This window comes from Urocitellus parryii, chromosome 11 (genome assembly GCF_045843805.1).
Source record: "Urocitellus parryii isolate mUroPar1 chromosome 11, mUroPar1.hap1, whole genome shotgun sequence".
In the NCBI taxonomy this organism is placed as follows: Eukaryota; Metazoa; Chordata; class Mammalia; order Rodentia; family Sciuridae; genus Urocitellus; species Urocitellus parryii.
Genome location: NC_135541.1, coordinates 28,100,803 through 28,118,923, shown reverse-complemented (window position 1 = coordinate 28,118,923; position 18,121 = coordinate 28,100,803). Strand labels below are relative to the sequence as shown.

The following is an 18,121-nucleotide window of genomic DNA, read 5'->3' as shown; positions in this document are numbered from 1 at the left end:
GAAACCTGGGCAGAGGGGCAGTGTCCAAGGCAGAGAACATGGAAGTCTCCCAAGCTACCCAAGACTGCTGCCACACCCTCTGCCACATCAGGAACACTGGGATTTGGGCTTAGAGACTGAGAAAGGCCCTGCGTGGAGGAAAGAGGCATGCACCCCAAATGGCCAGGAGGTGAGTCTCAGAACAGACTAAATGTATACAGGATCCTGACCTTGTAAAACCCCTCAGGTACACAGAATAGCACCAGGGAAGGACTCTAGACAACCCAGTATCTTGAAACATCAACCTAAGATCAAACAGCTCTGAAACAACCTAAATGGGCAATCAATTTGCACCTCATAATCACCAACAGCAGCTCCCAGAAAAGCTTTAGACCCACACTGGGTCAGAACCCTGAAATAAGGACAAGCACATTCAGAAGAGCGCCTATATGGACTAGAAGGCCAACTAGAAAGCTACTACAAAGGGGCCTAATTTCTACAGGACCCAAGTTAGGATCACACATGCTGGCACCCAGAGCTAGGGTTTAACTGGTAGCCATGACCAAAATCAGGTAAGATGGCCCTGGGCACCAACTCAGCCATTTGTGAGGCATGAGACCTGGCCCAGCAGGGGGACCAGGAGCACGTTGAAATCTAGAACAAAGATGTTGCTTGGAGCAGACCCCAGGCAGCCCCTGGGGCTGCACCAGGAAAGTCCCCAGAAACAGCAGCTAAAACACAGCCAAGAAGCTAAAAGCAGAGTTCTCAGACTCAGAGGTTGAGAATACAGAGATCTGGCGCATCTGGATCTTGGAGGCAAAGTGAGGAAGAAAGAACATCAGGAGATGCCCAGGAAAGGTGGGAGGAAATGGGGAACTAAACATCCAGAGGCTGCCTCTTCTCAGAATTCCCTGCCACCCACCCACCCCAATGTGAGATCTTTTCTGCAGGGCTGCACCTTTAGCCTTCTCACAGCTGCCCACCTGAAGGTCAGACACACTTGAGAAACACATCAATGGTAATGAAGACGAGAGACATGGGCAACCCCCTTGCTGATCCCAGTTCAGAAGGGAAGTTGTTAGGTGGGCAGGTGCCCTAACCTTTGCAGTGCATGTTTTTCATGGCAAGCCTGGCTGATGCTGATGGGAAGGGGGTCTGTACCACAATAACAACTGCTATCACTGCGCACCTCTACTCACTAGATGCCAGGCCTTGTTTTAAGCACTTGATGCATATTAACTTTAATCTTCCCATCAACCCTATGAGGCATGGAATCTTATTATACCCATTTGACAAATGAGGAAACTGGGTCAAAGACGTTAAGCAACTTGCTCAAGGTCACATCAAACTCCAGCAGTTCAAAACCAAAGTCAGAGCACTAAGCCACTGTTTGTGGCTGTCTTTGCTTGCTGAGCATGCCTCCTCATACTCTCATGTCACTCTTGGTTCTCCTCCACTGGCCCAGATTATTCTCCCAAACTGTACTCTCATACTCAACCCCCGTTTGAGTCTCCCCACCTCCAATGAACCCCAAGTACCCAAGGCAACATTCCAACCCTGAGCTCGTCATCCATCCCTGGAATCAGCCTTTCCTCCTCAGGTTCCTAGCTCGGAGGTTCAGAAGTTCCAGAGCCTTCAGAAAAGCCCCACCCAGCTACTCCCCGGAACCTGGACTCCCTCCTTTCCTTCACCCCCACACCCATAAATCATTCTTTTCTGACAAATGAAGCCCCATGCTACCACCCTATCCAGGCCACTGTCTCATTGACCTTACTACAACATCTTTCTCATTGGGCATCCTGTCTCCCATCCACTTTCTGTGGTCACAGCAACATCTTTCAGAAAAATTAATCTGACACAGCATGTTCTACACTGCCCACCTAAGCTTTAAACCTTTGGTGTCTTCCCTCTATTTTCAGAATAAAGTCACACATAGCTCACAGGGCATTCAAGACCCTCTGTGATCAGTTGTATCTCTGAATAACCCACAAGTGACATCTCTTGGTCTTAATTCATAGTTTTTTTTTCCTCCTACCTAGAGGTTCCCCTTCTCCCTTCTTCAACTGGCAAACTCCTATTCATCCCTTTAAACCCAATTCAGATTGCCTCTTCCCTGTCTCCTCTGGGTCACAACTCACTCTGACCTCTTCCCCACCTCATGCTGAATTCCGCCAACCTTCTAACCTCTGCTCAGAATTGCAGTTGCTGTAGGTGAGCAGATGCCTCAACCTCAGAGGCTCCTAAGGGGCAGGCTGTCTTTCCTACACAGCTGTTAGTCCCGCAGGAAGCAAGACAACCTTGCTGAAATTTCCTAGTCCAATGCCTGGCACATGGTCTGCAATCAATAACAGGTTACTGAAATGCTTTTGCATTCCCAGAAAGTGATTGCCACTGCTGATGACACAATGACACACAGTTCCCTTGGCTTCCTGCAGCACCCATGGATGGGGACCAGTTTGGGCTGGATAAGCTGTTCCATTTTAGAGGGGTTTTAAACTGAGAAACAGGTCTCAAGCTGGAAGGTGGAAGGGATGTAGTATGTGTCACAACCTCTAGTGCAAGAGGTCTGGGTCCCACCTCTCCTTGGGTACTCTCAAAACTGGACTCCCACAGTTGGGACTGTTGGGAATAAGACTGGAAGGCTCACAAATCACCAGGGTCAGCATTTTGCTGCACATCAATGCAAATTCCAAGAAAAGACTTTTAACTAGTTTACCCTTGCTGTAGTCTGCTTCACCAGCACCCATATCCACCCTCCTCCTCCCTTTGGAAGCACCAGCCATCAGTGTACACAAGGCTAGAGAGAAGGAGGGGGGCCAGAAGCTACAAAGGAAGGAAAGGAATAAGGAATTACATTAAAACGATTTCCTTTTTAAAAGAAGGAAAAGGAAGATAAATTGGAAAAGGATATAAAACTATAAAGACATTTCATATGAGGTGGAAAATGAACAAGCAAAAATGTGCAAAAAGTGCATGTACTAAAAGGCACAACACTGTGTACACAGGTACAGGTGGACTGAGTATGCAAGCACAGCAGAATTCTGAGCACTGGCTGGCATGAGGGCCCAAGCCTGCAAGAGTGAGGGCAAGAAGGCAAGTGAATGTGAAGTGTGCATGAGGGTGGGGGCAGGGCTAAGAGTGGAAGCAGAGGTTGGATGGAGAATCGCCTGGGGTGTGTGGTCTAAGCCCAGGCAGAGAATGTAGGGGCTTATAAGGGAGTTATACCTGCTCCTTTTTGGAACCCTACACTCATTCATATATTCAGTTAAAAACAAGGATTTTCACACTCTCTAAAGCAAAAGTTAATAAAAAGCCAAACATGAAATTTCCTTAGAATTCTATCAGAACTCTCCTCCGTATCCCATCAGATTCCTAATGCCTCCCAAAGGATCCCTGTCCAGATCCCTCCAACTAGAACCACCACCCACATTCTTTTCCAGGCCTCCCACCCCTGCACTTGCCTGTATTCTCATGCCAGATCCAGCACCAGGTCACTCAAGGATCCTACCCTTTTCCCTTCAGAAGCCAAAGTGGAGCTTTTGTCACCATCATTCAGCAATCCAGTCTCTACCATCCTGTCCTGTTGTCCCCAAGAGGGAACCCAGAGAATCCCCTAGCACCTGCAGCCTCCTTCACATTTCACAGCTCAGGCAGGTACTGGTCCCAGCCCCCACCAGCTCCAACTCAGGGGCCCAGCGCTGGGGGGATTGAAATGGGGAGAAGGGCTTGCCCCTCCCCCTCCCAGGGGTGGAAGAACCAGAGGGGCAGCATTCCAGAGAAGTGGGGGAGGGTCTAGCAGAGGGGTACAGAGACACCAAGAGACCAGTGAGAGACATCAGGCAGAGACCCGGGGAGGGAGGCGGGGTGAGAAGGGGGGGGTACGGACAGACCCTGGCAGAGAGAAAGAGGCCCAGAGAGAGAGAACACAGGGATCCCGGCAGAGGGAACAGGGAGACCATGGCAGAGAGAACAGAAAAAGAACAGGAAGACCCGGGCAGAGAGAACAGGGAGACCCAGAGTGAAAGGCAGATCCAGGGGAAAGAAGAGGAAGACACAGCGAGGGAGAACAGAGACCCAGGCAGAGAGAACCGGGAAAGAGAACGGACACCCGCAAAGGGAGAGACCCAGGAAGGGAGAAGGGAGATGGCTGGAGACCCTGGGACTGCAGGGGGTGAGACTGAGAGGCAGTGACACAGTAACTGAGACTAGGACGGTGGACACAGCGACTGGGGACCAGGCACACCGGGACGGGACAGGACGCGGGGCGGCGACTGAGTGAACTTTCGGAGCAGGTCCGAGTGGACACGTCCTCACGGGACAGGTCGCTCAGGGCCTCCGGGGCGGTGCATGGGGTGGGGGTGGGTACCACCAGCTGCGGCCCCTCCCCAGCCCGCGCTCGCGACCAAGGGGGGTGGGAGCTTCAAACTCGCGCCCGGCGCATCCCGGGACCGCACGTGCGCCGGGGCGGCAAGCGAGACTCGGACGCGTTGGCTGCGGATCCCCCGCCGACTGGGAGGGGGCGCCGGTGCGGCGGGGGCGGGGGCGCGGCCTGGACCCGCCCGGAGCTGGGGCTGGTGGGAGGCTGAGGGCCGCCCCCGGAGCGCGTCCGCGCTGGAGGGTGGGGGACCAGGCGGGACCAAGGAGGGGGAGCCAAACGCAAAAGGGAAACTTTGCACCGGGGGGGGGGGGGGGCGCGGGCTGCGGCTCAGGTGCGGCGGGAGGGAGGGGGAGGGCGGAGAGCTCGCCAGCAGCCGCGGTGGGGGGCGCGTCTGCCGCGGGGTAAACGCGGGGAGGAGCCGCCAGGCTTGGGGGGGCTTAGCCGAGACTGCGGGCGCGGCAGGTGGGGGCGCGGCCCGGCCTCAGCGGCGCCCCCCAGCCCCCCGGGACTGCCTCCAGCTCCGCTGGGTGGACGTGGAGGGAGGGTGGGTTAGTGGGCAAGGAATGGGCGCGGAGGGGACTGGAGGGGGGCCCCCGGGGGTCACTCACCGCCTATCCAGGGGCCGTCGGTCCGCATGTCCCCCCCAAGCCGCTGAGGCCGCCGCTCCCGCTCCTCTGCTGCTGCCGCCGCCGCCACCACCTGGTTCTACTCCCGCCACCGCCGCCTGAGCTGGAGCCGGAGCCCGAGCCGGAGCCGGAGCTGGAGCCGGAGCCGCCGCCTCTGCCGCCGCCGCCAACACCACCGCTCCCGCCGCTCCCGCCGCTCCCGCGCCAGCTCCAGTCGCGCGCCCCTGCTCGCGCCCGCGCCCGCGCCCCTGCCGTGCGCGCTCCCGGCACCGCCCCTCCCCTCGTGCACTCCAGCTCGAAGAGCCGCGGAGGAGCGGTGTAGGCCCGGGCGAGGCCACAACCCAACCCCAAGTCTAAATCGACCCAACACCAATATTGAACCTGAACCCCCCAAAACCCCCCAAATGAGCATGAACAAGCCAAAACTCAGATACTAAATCCAGATGCTTCTACTGGCTATCAAATCCTAATATGAACCTAATACTACTCTGGCACCCCATTTCTTCCCAGATCTGAACATAATACTGAACTCAGACCCACCCTTAAAACCCATTATTGAGTCCAGACTCCTAAATCTGCCCTAAAATTGGCACAGATATGGTCTGAGCCCCCATACTGTATTGACCCCAAATATCAATGGGGGGGGTGACTGGGATTGAACACAGGAGCATACCACAACTGAGGTACTTCCCCTCCCCTATGTATTTATTGAGAGGGGTTCTCAATAAATTGCCCAAGCTGCCCAAGAAACTTCCTATCCTCCTGTCTCAGCCTCCTGAAGTAGCTGGGATTATAGGTATGCACCACTGTAGGGGACTCTCAAATACTGAGTCTGACTCTGAATTCCTTTATTTCTTATTACTTTAAATTTATTACTTGCCCTAAACTTAAAAGTGATGCTGGTACCAACCCTGGACCTAAATGGACTCCAGTACCAACACTGAGCCTGCTGTCCCCAAAAGAACACTAACGTCCCATAGCTACCTTGCTCTAGACCCCAATACTCTTTTCTGAACCCCAAGACTTAAATGAAACTCTATTCCACTCCTAGGTTAACACCAATATACTTTTTTTCTTTTTTCTAAGCATTCTTTTTTTTAATGTTTATTTTATTTATTTGTTTTTTATGTGGTGCTGAGGATTGAACCCAGTGCTCACACATGCTAGGTAAGCACTCTACCACTGAGCCACAACCCCAACTCACCAACATACTTTCTAAATTGGGATTCTTAATTTCAATTCCCAAATTGAGATTTGACCTCACACCTTACCCATTTTTGCAAACGTTTAGAACCCTAACCTTACCCTCTTCCCATAATAGTCTTGGAAACCAAGAAAGGAAACTACACATGACCTTTTATCCCCACATTCACCCTCTCTTCTCTGATGTGATGTGAGCACTAACTGGAGGCTGGCCAACATCCCAGATATTTCCAAAAAAAAAAAAAAAAAATCTAACTGGAAATTGGTCTCTGTATTTAAGACAATAATACCCTAAAAGATGATATAGACATTGGTGGAAGTTTCTGATTCCTCATTCCAAACTCTAATGCTAACCCGTAAATTTCTGGGCTATACAAGTAACCTAATTGAAGATTAGTCCAAGTCCTAATGCACATAGGGACTTTGTAAACTTCAAACCAAGAGCCAGCCTTGGCACCGAAGCCCCTGCCTTCAGACCTCTATCCCAGTCTGTGAGTTCATACTTGAGTTAGACAAAGCCACAGCATCTCTTTCCTGTCCCCCACTAACCCCAACCCTGCACCAGTTAAGCTTCACCAGGAAGGCTGGGGGAGATACCTCCACTCTGGAGTCAGGTGAAACCCTCTGTGAGGTTTCTGATCTTCTGTAGGATCTCTCTGATACCCCTGTGAGTTTGGAATCAGATTAAAAATAAGACAAAGTTTATAGATTTTTGAGGCATCTGGATTCTGGGATTCCAGTGTTAATATGCAAAATAAGTATTTAGGGGTCTGGGCTGAGGAATAAGTTTTAATTTTTACCTAAATTCACTGGCTGCTTTTGTCCTGGTCTTGGATTCAGAAACAGTGTTTGTGCGCCCCCTGGTGTGTGAGAAGGGGATGGGACCGGCTCCAGTAATTCTGGGCAAACAATTTGGCCCAGATGACAAACAGGTCAAAAATGAATACTCCCAGACTGTGGTTTTTCACCCACTGATAATTTTGGTGTGCTGTGGGGGAACTGTTGCAACTTTTATTCATATTTATGCTTTTTTTGGCGTGTTTTCAGAACTTTGAGGGTTCTGTCACCCCACCACCCAGTTTTAAAAAAGTGTACATTTCAGATAATTATGCTTGTTCATGGCTGACTTCTCCCTGGCTTCACTGGCCCACACTCTCCTCACTGATTCCTTTCTCCAATTCCATTACCATCTCCTTTTCTGCACTGCTGCTGTATCCTATGCCTCTCCTTCTCCCACTCAGCCTCCTTTTCCTGGACCTCAACCACTATAACTACCCACTGATGACTCCCAAATCTCTACCTCCAGGTGGGCCTCTCTTTTGGGTTCCAGATCCATATAACAAAAGCTTTCTCAATACCACTGCCTGGATGTCTGTCAGGTAACAGAATTTACGTGTCTCCCTCCCCAGGTTCTACTCCCCTTCATCTCAGGCAAGGGCAGTCACTCAGTCATCAGGCTAGAAAGAAACCTTCTCTCAAGTAACCCTATCCAGTCAGTCAACAGTCTTGCAAACTTTGAGAAATAGAAAGACGATAGACCATGTGGCTCCAAGAGGTACACATGTAAACAGAGATAGAGTTTCTTTTTTTTTTTTTAATTTTTTTTAGATGTTGATGAACCTTTGTTTTATTCACTTATTTATATGCGGTGCTGAGAATTGAACCCAGTGCCTCACACATGCTAGGCAAGTGCTCTGCCACTAAGCCACAACCTCAGCCCCAAGATAGAGTTTCTGACTTTTGTATTTGAGTTCATGCAAAACTAAACCGGTCAGAAACTCTCTTGAACATAATTATACAATGATGCTTCTTGAAACTTATTCTACTTCGAATGGGTTTTGGTACCTTGGGACCAACTCTAACTGTTTAGAACCATTACTTCCTCCTTCAGGAAGCCATCTTTAACCCCTGGGTTGGGTTAGGGACTTTCCCAACACAGCTCTAAACCCTGGGAAGCATCACCGTATGTATCTGTGACTGTCTCCTCTTCCTATAGACTGTGGGTTCCTTGCTGGCAGGAGGGACAAGTCGGCCTCATCGCTGCCATATCCCAGCAGCCAGGACAGGGGCTTGACACGAAATAGGTGCATGATACATATTTGTTAAGGGAATGAAAAGATAGATTCCCCCCTTCTGTGCTCAAGGAACCATCAAGATGAGGAAAGAGCACTGTGACTAAGCCTTAGAGAGCATCCACACTCCGTCTTTTTTAGGCCTGGAAGAGGGGTTTGATCTTCTGATCCATGTGCTTGCTAGCCTGGGCCTCCCTAGGTCTGAAGCTCTGACAACCCTGTCACTCTGCCCAACGCTACTGGCCCAAGTGAGCACAGCACTTGGCAGGTAGGTGGGTGGGACCCCTGCAATCCTGTGGCTTGAGTGGGCAGCCCCACTCACTGCTGTTCTAACCAACTCTTGCTTTGAGCCCCACAGGGGTTCTCAGAATCTCAAGCCATTGTTCCCTAGCCCCCTGCTGACCTATCTTTCAGTCCCCATGTGGCAAGGTGTATGTAAAAGCAGGGCAGAAGAACGCTTCTGAGTTTCCTGCTCAGATCTCAGCCTGTACTCGATGTGGAACTAGACAAACTCAAGGGACCGAGACCAGAGACTCAGGCCCTGAGGCCACATGAGAACCTCGGGTGGCTAAGCCTAGGAAAGCTTGATAGCTCATGAAGCAGTGGAGCCAGTGCTCCGTCCAGATTGCCAGACTCTGCTCACAGGGTCCATGTGGGGCTGCCCTGCTGCCCTGCTCATGGGCCTGGCGGGGAGGGATGTCCTTGTGCTCATCTGTGAAGGCCAAGCTGTGCCATGTGGTAGCTCTGTGTCTGCTGTGTTCCAGCCGCAGGGTGCAGGGTGAGGGGGGAGCCAGATGTCAGTTCCCACTCGCTGTTCACCCTTTGTCCAGGGTCTGGGCCCACTGGACACTCTTCTCAAACTCATGACGTCAGTACATTTCCTGACCGTCTTTAGTTGGCCTAAATCAAATTAATTTCAGCTTGATTCCCCACCCATCAGATCAGCAAGATTTCCACATCACTCACAGCTCCCCCTTCCCCTCCCTCAAAAACTCTAAGAGCTTGAGGGGTTTTCATAGCCTCAAGGAGGGTCACTCTGTGTTCCATGACCTTGCAGACAAGCCATCTTTAACCCCTGCTTTGAGCTAGGAACTTACCCACCCTGGCTCTAAACCCTGGGAGCACCACTGTATGTATCCGTGATTGTCTCCTCTTCCTATAGACTGTGGGTTCCTTGCTGGAAGGAGGGACAAGTATTGTTCAAGTCACTGCTGCTTTTGTAGACATCAGTCATCCCTGCCATGGGGTTTCTATCACTTGTCCCCGAGATGGACCTCCCTTGTCCAGCCTGTTCATTGGAAAAGGGACCCTCTACCCTCTCCATCCCAGGCGCATGCTCTCTCTCTCACTCACTTGCTCTCCAGTAGAATTTGTGATCCTCCTGCCTCAGTCTCCCCAGTCGCTGGGATTACAGGTGTGTGCCACTGTACTGGGCTCATCTCAGGCTTTTTTAAGGGAGCCTCTTCCATAGACCCCCAAAGTCATAGCCCTTATCCCTTGGCACTTTTGATCCACACACAGCCATTTTCCTGGCTGTTCACTTGTCCCCCTTCTCCATCTAGACAGTCAACTCCTTAGAACCCAGAGATGTCCTCCTTCAGCTGTCAGAAAGAGCTCAAACACACCAGACCACACAGACAATTTACCTTCCTAGCTATGGGGCGGAAGCAAAAAGGCCAAGGCCTTGGAACACAAAAGTCTGGCTAAAGCCTTTTATTCCCTCCTGATGAATCACTATGGGGCGGGGTGGGGGGGACAGGAGGGTTGAAGCTAGTTTCTCAAAAGAATTTGCTAACTTGCCGATGATGACCTCACCCACCTTGGGTTTCTCTGAGAAAACAGAAGCCTCCACAGCAGGATTCCCTTATATCCTCACTACCAAATCTGCAAAGCCACCCACACCTGCTCCTTCCTCCCTGGCTCCATCCTGGTTGCAAGGAGGATGGACCACACCATCTAGCAGAGGCTGATGCCCCTGTGCTGAGGATGCTCTGGGTCATCCAGGACTTTGCACCTATCCCCCATCCACTGCATCCTCTTTGCTACATCATTCCCATCTGTTCACAGTCATGCTCAAGCCTCTCCTACCCTAAACAAAAATTCCCTCCCTGGAGCCCACACGCCCTCCAGAGTGGGAGAGACTTGAGCACTTCTCTGTTCTCCTTCCCAACAACCCCCAAAGCTGTTCCTGCATGATGCCTTCATTTGTCCGTCTCTTGCTCACTCCTCAGCCCCCTACATTCCAGCTTTTGGACCAACACTCCACTAAATTGCTCTTGACATAATGATTGTTTACCTCCATTTTGCCAAATCCAATTGCTGTGCCTCTGTGTTCAGCCTAATGCACTTCCCAGTGGCCTTGGCTACTTCCTGCCATCGGCCTGCAATGCCCATGAAGACAGACCAGCTTCTTGACCTCCTCATCGCAATGACCATCTCCTACAGGCACCTGAGCCCCTCTTTCTTACTGTTGCACACGGAGCCTCATCCTCATCCCCAGCTGCATCTCTCCTGCTGCACTTTGTACACTCTACCCCCTGAGAACTGTTCTCTTATCAGCCCTCTCTGTTGGGGACCTCTCCTAAAGCATCAGCTCTCTCTCCTTCCTTCACTTTCCTCCATGGCCAACTTAAGTAGAAAGCCTCAACACATTTTTTTTTTTCCAGTGCTGGGGCTTGAACTGGGACTCATACATGCCAGGCAAATGCTCCACCAGTTATACTCCCAGCCCCAAGGCTCAAAAAAAAAAAAATATACATATATATATATATATATATATATATATATTTGTAGATGGACATTTATTTATTTGTATTTGGTGCTGAGGATTAAACCCAGTGCCTCATACATGCTGGGCAAATGCTCTACCACTGAGCTATAGCCCCAGCCCCCAAGGCTCAACACTTTAATTCACTTTAATAACATTCTTGTTACTATCCTAAGTCCCTTTGCCTTCTCACTTTTTTTTTTTTAATCATATCTGTTTGGCAAAAACCCAACTCAGAATGAGCCCTCCTGTCTGCCTTCCCATACCTCTGCTCAAACAACCAAGTGACTCTACTGATCTTTTTGGAAGCAATGAATCTGTGAATTAAGCACATGCACAGAGCAAGCACCTGGCTTGGGGGGAGGCAGGAACTCCAGATACACGTGTAAGAGGCAACACCCACTTGGTAAGAGTCAGGCCATAGAGGGTCAGCTTCCTTTGGAGGCAGCAAACAATACCTTGAGATTGTTTATGGCTCTGGGGACTCTGGGAAGTGGGGGTGAAGCTCAGGGAGTTCCAGGCAATGCAAGCAGTGAGATGGAGAAGTGGAGAAAACATCCCTTCCTTCAAGATGGGTGAAGGTTAAGTAGGGCTTTCTTTCTAATATTCAGTATTCCTGGGTGCATATCATGGACACCTCCAGGTTGTCCAGGGTTCCAACATGCTGCCCACACCACCCAACACCTGGAGTCAGAGCAGGCTATAGGGGATGGCCCAGTATTGGGAGAAAAATGGACCTGGTTCTGAATAATACCCATGGCACTTATTATCTGTGCAGTCTTGGGCAAATTACTTCCTTTTGCCTTAGTTTCCTCTTCTGTAAAAGGAGATAATCGTTATTTTGCAGGATTGTAAGAATGACATGGACTCAGAGCCTGGCACAGTGTAGGTTCTTGAAAATAGAAGCCACATAAAAATAAATAAATAAAATAAAGGTATTTTGTCCATCCAAAACTAAGAAAAAAAAATTGAAAGAAAGAAAGAAAACCCTTTCCTTCTCCATCAGGATGTGGCCTATATCCCTGGAGCACTTCCTATCCCCTATTCTCTTCTCCAAGTCTGGATGAGTCTTCTGGAGTCACACCTACAAGCTTCATCAAGCTGGTCAGTAATTGCTTTCATTGGAGCAATTATAAACTTACTATGTGACCTTGCAATTTCTTTTCTAGGTATTTGCTGAAGAGAAATGAAAATATGTCCATATATCTCCTCTCAAAGATCATCAGTCTTATGGGGAAGAGTCCTGGCATTCCACACCCCTTCCTTCAAGAAGGGTGAAGGTTAAGTAGGGCTTTCTTTCCAATATACAATATTCCTACTCATTTCTTTAAACATCAAACCTGCTAGCCAGGTGTGACGACGCACATCTGTCATCCCAGCAACGCAGAAGGATGAGGCAGGATGATTGCAGTTCAAAGACAGCCTGGGCGACTTACTGAGAGACCTTGTCTTAAAATAAAAAATAAAAAGGCTGGAAATGTAGTTCAGTGGTAAGGTGCCTCTGGGTTTAATCCCCAGTACCAGGAAAAAAAAAAGTCACACCTGCTAAAATAAAATACTTTCATATCCATAGCTTAAAGACAGACATTACTTCTTAGGTCTAGTACATTTTTAAAGCCATAATGAGAAAGGAAATAAGTCCTTAACTGCCTCCTAATTAGCAATGTGTCTTCCCTGTTCTCTGAGAATCAGTAAATCCGATTATTGTGGCAAGGGTAGATGTCTGTTTCTTTCTTGATCCCCTTTGGGGTTTGTCTGAATACAAATATAGTTGTAGTCCCTTTAATGGCTTTGCAATGATTTTCACAAGAGAGGTCTTGATGGTTTGATTTTAGGAAGCCTCAATTATATTCTTGCCAAGGGCTAATATCAATTTGTGGATGAAATATTCTCCCAGTTAAATAAATTAAAGATAAGTGTACGGAGATATAGAAAAAAAAATGAAAACAAGGACAATAATCAAGACTGTGGTCATAAGGAGAGTCATACAAATCAATGGAACAGAATTGAAAGTCCAGGAATAAACCCTTACCTTTATGGTCAATTGATTTTTGACAAAGGTACCAAAGCAATTCAGTGAGAAAAGGGTACTGTTTACAACAAATTGCTGTGAACAATTGATATTCACTTTGAAAAATATGAATGTGGGTCTCTTATTTTTTGCCGTATGCAAAAATTAACTTGGAGTTAGATATAAGTGTAAGAGCTAAAACCGTAAAACTCTTAGAAGAAAATTTATATGACTTTGGATTTGGCAAAAACTTCTTAGATATGATACAAAAGCACAAGTAATAAAAGAAAAAATGATAAATTTGACTTCACAGAGAATAAAAACTTGGATAGGGTTGTAGCACAGTGGTAGTACGCTTGCCTGGCATGTGTGGGGCACTGGGTTTGATCCTCGGCACCACATAAAAATAAATAAAATAAGGTCCAACTTAAAAAAAAAAAAACTAAAAAAATGTTAAAATGAAAAGCCACAGGCTGGAAGAAAATATTTGTAAGTCAAGTCATGTACCTTACAAAAGAAGCTGTGTCCAGAACATATAAAAAAAACTCTTATAAATTCAATAACAATGCAAATAACCAAATTTAAAAATGGGCAAAATAATTGAATAGGCATTTCACCAAATAAGATATACAAATGGTCGACAAGCACATGAAAAGATGGTCAACACTGTTAGTAATTGAAAAATCCAATTCAAAACCAAAACTAGCTGGAGGGGGGTGGTGGTGGTGGTGCATGCCTGTAATCCCAGCAGCTCAGGAGGCTGAAGCAGGATGATTCGAGTTCAAAGCCAGCCTCAGCAACTCAGCAAGACCCTGTTTTTAAATAAAATATGTTTTAAAAGGCTGGGGATGTAGCTCAGTGGTTAAGCGCCACTGGGTTCAATCCCCAGTACCAAAAACAAAACTAGACACCACTTTGAATGCATTGGAATGGCTAAAATCAATATGACAGGCAATAACAAGAGTTGTTGAGAACGTGGAGAAATTAGAACCTTCAGAGATAGAATTTTATTTTTCCATGAAACCCAGGGCCTCATGCATGCTAGGCAAGTGCTCTCTACCTCTGAGCTACACCCACAGACCTAAAGCTAGAATCTTCATATATACATTGCTTATTGGAGATGTGAAATGGTGAAGCACTTTGGAAAATGGTTTGTCAGATTCTTAACATAAACTTACTATGTGACCTTGCAATTTCTTTTCTAGGTATTTGCTCAAGAGAAATGAAAATATGTCCATAAAAGGATTAATATGAGAATGTTCATAGCAGGATTATTCATAATAGCACAAAAGTAGAAACAACGCAAGTGCTTGGTATTTGGTGAAGAGATAAACAAAATGTAATGTACAATAGGGTAGAACACTCTTAGGCAAGACAAAGGAATGAAGTTCTGATTGGTGCTACAGATGAACCTGAAAAACATTATGCTCATGGAAGGAGGTGACTCAAATAACATATATGATTTCATTTATAAAATCTCCTGAAAAAGGAAATCTGCAGAGAAAGAGTAGATGAGCAGTTGACTGGGAGAATGGCAAGTGATTGGAAATGAGCACATTTTTGGGGGGTGATGGAAATGTTTTAAATTAAATCGTGATGATTATTGCATAACTATACAAACTTATCAAAAACCACAGAAATATACACTTGCCAAAAAAAAAAAAGGCAATAGAAAAAGGGTAAAAGATAAATGGAACTGAAGGTGGTATCAATATCCAAAAGTAGTCGTGGGAGCTGGGGATGTAGTTCAGTAGTAAAACATGTGCTTAGCTTGTGGTTTTAGCATGTGGTTTCCCCAGCACCACATAAAAAACAAAACAGAACAAAATTCTACAAAGATACACATGATAGAGGGGGGGGTTCTGAATATGCCCAAGCTTCCTGCAGTCAAAGGGAAAAAGGAAACATGACGGATTTTAAGATTCATAGGTGTCCTCAACAAATAGAACAGAACTAAACTAATTAGTTGTTTAGAAGCAGCATAACTTTTTCAGGTTCTGAGACTTGAGAGAAAATTTTCCTAGTGAGAGGACAATGTATGTTTGTTTTAGTGGCTAGGTTCTGTAGCTCTGTGGTAGAACACTTGCCTAGCACGTGTTATGCCCTATGTTTGATCCCCAGCACCACAGAAAAAGAAAAAAAATAGAAATGTAATTCCTTGGTTATCCTAGTTACATTCCAAGTGCTCAAGAGCCACGTGGACTGGTGGCTACCATATTGGACAAAGCATTTAGAGAACATTTCCATTATTGCAGAAAGTTCTATGGTCAGCATTGGTTAGAGACTAGTTTCTGAAAACAAGTAAAAAAGTTTGGTGTTCCAAATGTTGGTGAAAGAGTGATGTGGTCTCAACCTTGGGCAAGGCAGAGCTTTTTAAACTACTTTCATAACTTTGCACACTGAGAACAAGAGTAGAAACTTGGGTTAGGGGAAGGAGGAGACATTTTATTAGAAATAATGGAGAGTGAGCACAACGGTTCATGCCTGCAATCCTAGAAACTCAGGAGACTGAGGCAAGAGGATCACAAATTGAAAGCCAGCCTCAGGAACTTAGCAAAACTCAGTCTCAAAATTTTAAAAAAGTAAAAAGAGCTGGGGATGTAGCTCAATGGTAAAGCACTTGCTTAACATATATGAGGCCTTGGGTTCCATCCCCGGTACCAACAGAACAAAGCAAAAAGGAAGGGGCAAGATTATATGCATAGATACATTTTGGCTTTTTCCAACTTTTGCATGTGGAGTTGTGGGAGACACCTCCAGGAACAATATTTGGTTAGTTTAGCTGTTTAGCTAATGACTGGGCTTTTGTTGTGCAAATCGCCCTTTGGCTGGCTTCTCTGCTGCTGAGTGGTGTATTCTGTCTGGCAGGATTTTGATATACAAAACAGAGGAGGGCCTGAGCCAGCTTGGCAGAGAGCAGCTGTGGAGCCAGTGCAGAGAGGGAGACTGGGGAGTGGGTGGTGGGAACCGGAAGAGTGTGACCACCACCTGCGGGGTGGGAAGGGGAGTGCTGAGGGAACATGCATTTTGGAAGGGATTCTCAGGGGATTCTGCTGTGTGAGGACCATGTAACCTTCTCTTAGAAACTTCCAAGCGATTTTCAGTGGCTTTGGGAGTTGGGTTGGTAGTGGGAAGATTTCAAGGTGCATAGGGAAGGACTTCAAGTCCAGCTCAAGATAGCAGAAGCAATGGCTCAAGGGGACCCAGTCATGTGTGGGTTAAAGGCTGGGCCTTGTCTAGAGTTATTTTTACCTGAGGAGTGGTACCTAGCTGCATCTCGGAATAAATCATTCTCTTCAAACTCCAGAGTATAACCTCACTAGGACTGCCAAGCTTGCAGATTTATGGCATAAAGAAATGAAGATGGATCAGGCCCGAGATGTGATGGAATTTGAAAGAGCATCTCACCGAGTCAAGGGGAATTTGCGGAAAGGTCTCTGAGGTGGACATGACTACTGGGATGGTGTAGTGCCCCTCCATCCCATATCTGACCTTCTAAAGCATGGAATAAGGGTCAGGTGGCCATAGGGCTCCTGACCAGAGATGACAGCACTTTCTGTGTATTAACACATGGGCATGTGTCAAGAGGAGATGGACATTGGTAGTAGGAAAAGCCCTGTTGATACTCTACTAACAAGTGGCCCTCAGCCCCACCCCCACCCCGCCTGTCTGAAGTGAAACCAGATGGAGTTGAACAACCTCTATAGCTTATTCGAGAGTCCAAGAGGTTGAGGCAGGCTCCAGCAGCTGAGGGGAAGGGGACAGGCAGCTAAAGCCAGGAAAGAGAGCTAGTGGGTTGAAAGAAGAGGGTGTTCCTGCTGATCTTGAGAGAGTGGTCATTTGGGGTGTAGTGGGAAGCTTCATGAACAGGTACTTGCTTACTGAGGTACTGCTCAGGCTGAGGCCCTGTTGAAAACAGTTCTCAGGGTACTCTCCATAGAGATTAGCATTAAAACTCAAGTGGGAAGTCAACAACCACTCTACATTTTTCTTTGCTTTAGGGGTACATTTTTTCTGCTTAGTAGTAGAGTTGTTTATAGTAAACCTTTTCCTTCCTTCCATGGTTGGAGTATAGTCTTGGAGTGAAATTGCCCAGAAATGTTGACCAAGACCGGTGTTGGCTCTGACCCAATGCCATCACATCAGTGAACTGAGACAACTGCCGACATGCTCCATTGTGGCATCTGAGGTGTGGTAAGGAATTCACTGAGGAGCAAAAGAACATCTGGCACGAGAGGAAATGAGAAGCCGGATGTGGTTGTGGCTGTAGCTATACTTGGCCCTTGAGTTACTGGGAGTGGAATTGTTGAGAATGGATGGTCCAACCAGAGAGCTACAGACAACCTCAAAGTGGAGGTATCTAGTGGAGCACCTGTGTGGCATAGTGGATCTGACCAAACCTGGGGCAAGAGCTATAAATGGTCCTCACTAAAGAGGCATATGATGACCCACCCTGTCCTTTGGCTATGGCCACACTGAAGAATTAGTTGGTAGGTGATAGGAATCACTAATTCTGTATATTCCAAATTAGTGGTTTTACTAACATCTGTAATTATCCCAAGGATGTAAGATAGGTTTTATTTTGTTTGGATAGCAAGGGTAAATCCAGGAACTCATACTAGGTCCTAGAAAAGTTCTGAATCCTCTTCGGTCAGTGATCTGGTGTGGAGATCCAGAGCTGCTGGTGCTGTGGATTCCAGCTATACCTTCAGGAACTAGGAGAATGACTCCAGGTAGAAGTGGGATCTCACCCAGCTTCTAGGAGGTGAACCCAGGCTAAGGTTTTCATTGACTCTGATCCATTTAGTCTCACTCTAACCAGTGGGCCACGGGGCAACCTAGAGCTCTAGAAGTTGGTGTTAGCTCAGAGCCAGTGTTCAAAGATCTCTAAAGTGTTGGGGTTGGCCACAGTCCCTGAAACAGTGTAGGTATTTACAACATCAGGGATCTGTGCTCTTTTGCTGGCCTTGCAGACTCACCTGGACTTTGCCTCCCTCACCACACCCCCTTGGTAGGTATATTAACCAGGGCTCTTTCCATGATACTTGGAAGAAAGGGAACCATGTATTGGTTTATGCAACTGAA

At 47.5% G+C, this 18,121-nt stretch overlaps 1 protein-coding gene across 1 annotated transcript in view; it reads right to left on the bottom strand.

Moving 5' to 3' along the window:
- Ptprf (protein tyrosine phosphatase receptor type F) overlaps positions 1-5,061 on the bottom strand; it is an 83,488-nt gene extending 78,427 nt beyond the window's left edge. The window contains exon 1 of the mRNA XM_026397720.2: positions 4,966-5,061. The gene's annotated coding sequence lies outside the window, so the exon portion shown is untranslated. The remainder of the gene's footprint in view (positions 1-4,965) is intronic.
- Between the last annotated feature and the right edge of the window lie 13,060 nt (positions 5,062-18,121).